The sequence below is a fragment of the Sarcophilus harrisii genome, chromosome 4 (assembly GCF_902635505.1).
Source record: "Sarcophilus harrisii chromosome 4, mSarHar1.11, whole genome shotgun sequence".
In the NCBI taxonomy this organism is placed as follows: Eukaryota; Metazoa; Chordata; class Mammalia; order Dasyuromorphia; family Dasyuridae; genus Sarcophilus; species Sarcophilus harrisii.
The window spans coordinates 328,993,003-329,000,063 of NC_045429.1; positions in this window are offsets into that span (position 1 = coordinate 328,993,003).

Below are 7,061 nucleotides of genomic sequence, written 5' to 3' on the forward strand. Positions count from 1 at the left end.
TTTTACATGTAATTGGGAAATAGTTAATGAAATATATATATATGTTACATATATATATACACACATATATGCATGTATACACACATACACATACACATACACACACACACACACATACACACATTTATTTATTTGTTTGTTTATTTATTTATTTTTAATTACCCTTGGCTGTTTCTTTGATGATTTCAGAAGGGGGGGCAGAGAAAGTAAAAAGAGAAGATGGAGTTAGAAGCTCCTGGTATTTGGTCCTAAGACAAATGTCTATTTTTGAGAGGGTTAATCCCTCACTATAGCAATGCCCTTCCCAAAATATGGCACTTGATACCAAACACCAAACAAGTGGTATATTTCCAGAAACATTAACACTTTCTTCATTCAGGACACTAGGCCTCTCAGTAAAATCTAAGATCACAGTAAAATTTTTGTGGCTCAAGTTGGACTCCATTTTAGGTAACCAGAAAATGTATCAGTCAAGTAGCCCTGAGTTCAAATTTTACCTCAGCCACTTAGTAGGTATATTAACAAGGACATATTACTTAACCTCTGTCAACCTTAGTCCCCCTAATCTGTGAAATGGGAACAATGATAGCAACTATCTCTCAGGATTGTTGTTGGGATAATATCACTTAGCAACAATAACAAATCTGTAAAATATTTTGCAAACCTTATGATGTTATAAAATTCTTGGGGTTGTTTAGCTGCTTTAATTTTGTCTGACTCTGTTATCCTGAGTCAGACAAACAGATCAAATATCTGTTATTTGGGTTTTTTTTTGGCAGAAACAATAAAGTAGTTTGTCATTTCCTTTTCCTGTTTATTTTATATATGAGGAAACTGAGGCAAACAGAGTTAAGTGACTTGGCCAGAGACATACAACTAGTAAATATCTGAGACTGGATTTGAATTCAGTTTTCATGATTCCAGAGCTGGCACTAAACTGATCATCACATTTAAAAAGAAACAAAACAAAACAATGCCTAGATCTTTTTAATAAGAAATTTTCTAGTTGATTTTTGAAATTCAAGAGTAGAATTTTATACTTACTTCTATCAAGTTTCACCTGATGTCTTTTTTTAGATTATGATTCAATCCTTGAATATTCTAGATATCCCTCCCAGCTTTGTGCCATGTCCATTTATACATATCATGTCTCATTTCTGAAATACATTCCCTCTTTGACTTCACACCTTAGAATACTTCCTACACACATACATACATACATACATAATTGCTAGTAATCTCCCTTCTTCAAATTATTTGGCTTTATCTTATCTATGTCCAACTTACCTATGTGTGTATAGGCCTATGTTGGAAATATGACTGCAGAAAAAAAATGAAAATTGAATAAAACAAGTCACATGAGTTTTTTTGTTTCACAGTACATATAAAATCTATGTTTTTGACATAATGTATTCTATTAAGTATGAAATAGTACTATGTAAAAAAATACTATGTATATACCTTAATTTAAAAATATTAACCAGCATTTGAGCCATCAGCAAGTTGCAATCTTTTTGTTAGTGGAACCACTAACCTCAATGTCAATGGTTTCTGACTAATTAGGGTAGTGGTTACTGAAGGTTTGGGGAGATTGTGGCAATTTTTTATAATAAGACAACAATGAAGTTTGTAATACTGATTAATTCTTCCTTTCACTTGAACACTTAGAGAGCATTGTAGGGTTATTCATTGGCCTAACCATTATTGTTGTGACTTAGGGAATAAGAAGGATTGAGAAGAGCAAGAAAGGTGGAATAGCAAGTTAGTGGAGCAGTCAGAACACAAACAATATTTATCGATTAATTTCATCATCTTATAGGGGCACAGTTCATGCCTGATACCCCAAAACAATTACAATCGTAATGACAAAGATAACTGATCACAAATCACAATAACAGATATAATAATGAAAAAGTTGGAAATATTGTGAGAATTACCAAAATGTGACACATTCATGATGTGAGTATATGTTGTTGGAAAAATAGCACCGATAGATTCGTTTATCAACATAAAACTTTAATTGGGGGGGAGAGGAAGAAAAAACAAAACAAAACAACAATGCAATATCTACAAAGGACAATAAAGCCAAGCATAATTAAAGGAGGTAAAATTGAAAAATGTAAGCTCCTTGAGGGCAGGAATTTTTTTTTGTCTTTATATTCCCAAACCTAGCACAGTACTTTACCTATAGAAAGCACTTTAGGAATACATGTGGAATAGAATCTGCAAATTTAATAAACATGACACATATTCTCATTTGTGTTTTCTCATTTGTAAAAGGAAGGAATTGGATTAGAATATGGCTTCTTAAACTTTTTCCACTCACAACTTTTTCATCTGAAAAATTTTTATGCAACCCCTGGTTTTTAAAATAGGTATACAAATCAAACATTTACTGATAACAAATCAGAGTCCCATGACTCCCATATGCAGTTATGTGACATACATGGGTCACGACCCACAGGTTAAGAAGCTTTGGACTAGAAAACCTTACTCCTTCAGAGTTCCAAGTCTATAATACCATGATGATCAGTAGATAGATAGATAGATATAGATACATATTTCAGCAGCAAAGAACAAGTCTCTATGGACAGATTTGAACTCAGGAAAATGAGTTTTCTTGACTCCAGGTCCTAGTGCTCTAGCCACTGCATCAACTAGCTAGCCCATCATCTTGTATAAGGCTTCACTAATTAACACAAACTTCTGGGAAAATCAGAAAGCAGTCTGACAGAAATTAGGTTTAGACCTATATTTCATACCATCTACCCAGATGAGATCAAAATGGATATATGACAACCACACTCAGGATCACACAATATTTAACACTATGATTGTAATGGAATAGAATGTAGGGAATATGATATTCTAAACAGCAAATATATAGAGAATTAGAATCAAGAATAACTTTCCCAGTAAACTGAATATAATCTACAGGATTAATCTATTTCATCTTCAATGAAAAAGAGGACTTCTTAAGTATTCTTGCAGAAAAGACCAGAGCTGATGGAAATTTTTAAATATTAATATGGAACTCAAGAGAAAAATAAAAAGGTAAATATACAAGTCATTGGAAAGGACTTTATAAGGATGAACTGTTCACATTATAAGTGGGGAAGAATGATAAGTTCTTTCAGAACATTAATGTCACCAGGAGTCATAGAGGGAGTCAAAGAAAATAGAGGACTTGAGTGGGGTTTGTTATGCTTTGATAATCTTAAAAGAAAAAAGGAAAAAGAAACAGAAAGGGAAGTGTTTGGGGGGAAATAGTCTCATTAATGCATTGTTGGTAGAGTAATGAACTGATGTAACCCTTCTGGAAACCAGTTTGAAATTATGTCCAATTCTGAAGGGTACAATCTCCTTGACCCAGCAATATCAAGCAATATCATTACTAACCCTATAGCCCAAGAGATCAAAATGCTCAAGGACCCACGTGTACAGAAAGTTTTGTAGCAATGATTTTTATGGTGGTAAAAACAAACAAACAAACAAACAAACAAAAAAAAAACCCCAGAAACTAAAGGAATATCCATCAATTGAGGAATGGCTGAGCAAAGTATTAGATTTTAATGTAATCATGGAATACTATGTATCATGCCATGCAAATAATAAAAGGGACAGTCTCAAAGAAACCTGGAAAGACTTGAATCAACTGATACAGAATAAAGTGAGCAAATCCAGAACAATTTATATGATAGCAATATTGTAAAAAATGAATGACTTTAAAAGATTTTAAAACTCCGATAAATTTAATGACCAACTTTGATGTCAGAGGACTAATGATGAACTCTACCTCCTGACAGAGAGATGGACTAAATATACAGACTAAGGTATATATTTTTGGAAATGGTCAATGAGGGAATTTGTTTTGCTTAACAATCCATATTTGTTACAAGAATTTTGTTTTTCTTTTTATCCTCGTAGAGTGGGGAATTGGGCAGCAAGAGGAAGAGAAAATTCATTCTTATTATTTGGAAAAATAAAGTAAAACTTAATTAAAAAAAAAAAAAAAAAAAACCTTCCACCCCCAACCTTTACCATTGCTGTCAATTCTTGAACTTTCATTCCTTAACTCAGGAAGATCTGAGTTCCAGTCACTTGGACAATGGCCAAAAAAGGAATTTGTTTTGCATGAAAATTCCCGTTTTTTAGAAGAATTTAAGACTGTGGGTTTTTTTTTTTTTAATTTTTCCCCAATGGAGGGGAGGTAAAAATCAACTTTTATTCATTGAAAAATAAAATTTAATTAATTCATTTAAATGGAGCTCTTCCTCTTAGAAGCAGCTAGGTATTACAATGGATAGAATACTGGACCTAGAATACAAGGTTTATGATTATAGTTTTTTATTTGCTTAAAAGTAATAATAGTAATTTCAATTTTTGCAAATCCTTGAAAAAACATCTTTCATCAAATTTATTATTACTCTTTGACCATTCTTAAACATTCACCTTTCAGACGTAGGGGGAAAAAATCCTCCAGAGAACTTTGCAAAGATCAAGAATATTAAGGAAATACTGGAAAGGAAGTGCAAAGGAAACATTACTCAATCACAAACTCACCTACAAAGCAATTCAAACTAAGCTATAATAGCTATAATAAGCTATAAGCAATAATTATTTGATACTGGTTAAAAACAGACAGCTAGATGGCACAATGGTTAGAATCAGGGAAATCTGAATTCAAATTTAACCTCAGACATTTACTGTGTAGCCTTGGGCAAGTTTACTTAACTCTGCCTCAGTTTTCTCATCTTTAAAATGAATTGGAGAAGGAAATAGCAAACCACTCCAATATCTTTCCCAAGAAAACCCCAAAAGAGGTCACAAAGACCTAAACTATAGTCAGGAACTCTATGAGCAAAACTACAAAACACTTTCCACACAAAGTCACATCTAAGCAATTAGAAAAATATCAAATGCTCTTGGATAGGTCGAGCTAATATAATAAAGATGACAATATTACCTAAACTAATCTATTTATTTAGTGTTATACCAATCAAACTCCCAAAAAACTATTTTACTGACCTAGAAAAAAATAACAAAATTCATCTGGAAGAACAAAAGGTCAAGAATTTCAAAGGAATTAATGAAGAGAAAAGCCAATGAAGGTGCCCTAGCTGTACCAGATCTAAAACTATATTATAAAGCAGTAGTCATCAAAATCATTTGGTATTGGCTAAGAAATAGAGAAGTTGATCAATAGAATAGGTTAGGTTCACAGGACAAAATAGTCAATGACTATAGTAATCTAGTGTTTGACAAACCTAAAGATCCTAGCTTTTGGGACAAGAATTCACTATTTGACAAAAACTGTTGGGAAAATTGGAAACTACTATGGCAGAAAGTAGGCACAGACCCACACCTAACACCATATACCAAGATAAGGTCAAAATGGGCTCATGATTTAGACATAAAGAATGATATCATAAACAAATTCGTTTACCTCTCAGATTTGTGGAGGAGGAAGGAATTTGTGACCAAAGAAGCACTAGAGATCATCATTGATCACAAAATAGATAATTCTGATTATATTAAGTTAAAAAGTTTTTGTACAAACAAAACTAATGCAGACAAAATTAGAAGGGAAACAATAAACTGGGGGAAAATTTTTACATAGAAGAGTTCTGATAAAGGCCTCATTTCTAAAATATATAGAGAACTGACTCAAATTTATAATAGTTCAATCCATTCCCCAATTGATAAATGGTTAAAGGATATGAATAGACAATGTTCAGATGAAGAAATTGAATCTATTTGTAGCTACATGAAAAGGTGCTCTAAATCACTATTGATCAGAGAAATGCAAATTAAGACAACTCTGAGATATCACTACACACCTGTCAGATTGGCTACAATGACAGGAAAAAATAATGCAGAATGTTGGAGGGGATGTGAGAAAACTAGTACATTGATACTTGTTGGTGGAATTGTGAACAAATCCAGCCCTTCTGGAGAGCAATCTGGAACTATGCTCAAAAAGTTATCAAACTGTGCAAACCCTTTGATCCAGCAGTGTTACTACTGGGCTTATATCCCCAAGAGATATTAAAGAAGGGAAAGGGACCCACATGTGCAAAAATGCTTGTGGCAGCCCTCTTAGTAGTGGCAAGAAACTGGAAATTAAGTGGATGCCCATCAATTGGAGAATGGCTATATAAATTATGGTATATGAATGTTATAGAATATTATTGTTCTGTAAGAAACAACCAGCAGGATTCAGAAAGGCTTGGAGAGACATGAACTGATGCTGAGTGAAATGAACAGAACCAGGAGATCGTTATACATGGCAACAACAAGACTATATGAGGATCAATTCTGATGGACTTAGCTCTCTTCAACATTGAGATGATTCAGACCAGTTCCAATTGTTTAGTAATGAAGAGAACCAGCTACACCTAGAGAGAGAACTGTGGGAACTGAGTTTGGAACACAACATAGCATTTTCACACTTTCTGTTATTTGCTTGCATTTTGTTTTCTTTCTCAGTTTTTCTTTTCCTTCCTTCTTGATCTGATTTTTCTTGTGCAACAAGATAACTGTATAAATATGTATACATATACTGGATTTAATATGTATTTCAACATATTTAACATGTATTAGACTACCTGCCAGCTTGGGGGAGGGGAGGGAGAAGGAGGAGAAAATTTGCAACAAAAAGTTATAAAACAATATTGGAAAAATTACCCATGCATACACTTTGTAAATAAAAAGATTTAATTTAAAAAAAGATACACATTTCTAAGGTCATAACCAATGTGTGAATTTATTTTATTTGACTATTTCTATTTGCAACAAATTTTAGGGTTTTTTAAAATGAAGCTTTAGGAAAGAAGACTAGTAATAATGATGCCAAACAATAACAAAAGACATTGTAGCATTAAAAAACAACAACAGAGAACAGAAGTAGGGTTCAAAGGCAGATATAGACAAGTAATTTTGAAAATGATATATTGGCTTTATTTTTTTTTTTTAAGAACAATTCACATAAAATCTTTCTCTTCTGGGCATATATAAATAATAAAATAAATAAATATAAATGAATGAATAAAAGAAAAGAA